The 926-nt window shown below is 32.4% G+C and overlaps 1 protein-coding gene across 1 annotated transcript in view; it reads right to left on the bottom strand.

The window, feature by feature from the left end:
* LOC106874551 (nuclear factor related to kappa-B-binding protein) overlaps positions 1–926 on the bottom strand; it is a 40,383-nt gene that overhangs the window by 37,413 nt on the left and 2,044 nt on the right. The gene's annotated exons all lie outside the window — the stretch shown is intronic.

The raw sequence follows: 926 nt of genomic DNA on the forward strand, positions 1-926 counted from the left end.
ATATATATATATATACATATATATATATATATATATATATATTTACATACATATGCTTTTACTGGTTTTTGTAACTCGTCATGGGATATCACATCACATTCAATGGTTTAGTCCATCATATACTTATTTTTAATACTTAAGAACTCAATACTTGTTCTTAAGTCTGCTACTTATCAATCTCTATTTGTCAAATCACTAAGTTAGAGCATGCTTTTAAACATAAACACAAAGATGGATATAAACAAACACACATGAGAGTGTGTGTGTGTGTGATAACATGTTAGTAAATAAGGTGGCTGTGTGCTGGCATCATAAATAAAGGAAATTAAGTGCAAATGATGAGAATGTATTACAGGCAGAACAAAAAAAAAAATGCTAAAACAACAAAATGACCCCTAATCATGTTTTCTTAAGGATTCTCAGATTCAATGTAAGACAGAACCGCAACCTTAGAAAAATCAACAACAATGAGATACAGGTGTGAAATATCTCATCATCATCATCATTTAACATCCGTTTCAATATTCTGTAAATCTTGACATATATATGTATATATATATATATATATATGAGATGGTGCTGAAAAGTTTCTGGCTTTGGGCAAAAGAAAATAGAGGATCAGTTAATTATGATTTTATCGAACATATTCCCCTCTCAGATTCACACACTAACTGCAGCAGTCCTTCAGTTTTTCTAAGCCCCGTAAAAGAACTTGGAAGGTTAGGTCTCCAACCAGGCCTTTTGTGATACCCTTAAAGCCAGGATCTTTTCAGCACCCCCTCATACATATATAGAAAGCAAAAGAACTGTAGGATTTGTCTCATGAAAGCGTCTTATATAGTGCTTAAAAAGCACAGAGGTATATCAATAAAAGATGAAAAGCACTTAGCAGCCACAGTGGAACAGATAAATCCAGATTAGATCTG

This window comes from Octopus bimaculoides, chromosome 13, assembly GCF_001194135.2.
Source record: "Octopus bimaculoides isolate UCB-OBI-ISO-001 chromosome 13, ASM119413v2, whole genome shotgun sequence".
Taxonomy (NCBI): Eukaryota; Metazoa; Mollusca; class Cephalopoda; order Octopoda; family Octopodidae; genus Octopus; species Octopus bimaculoides.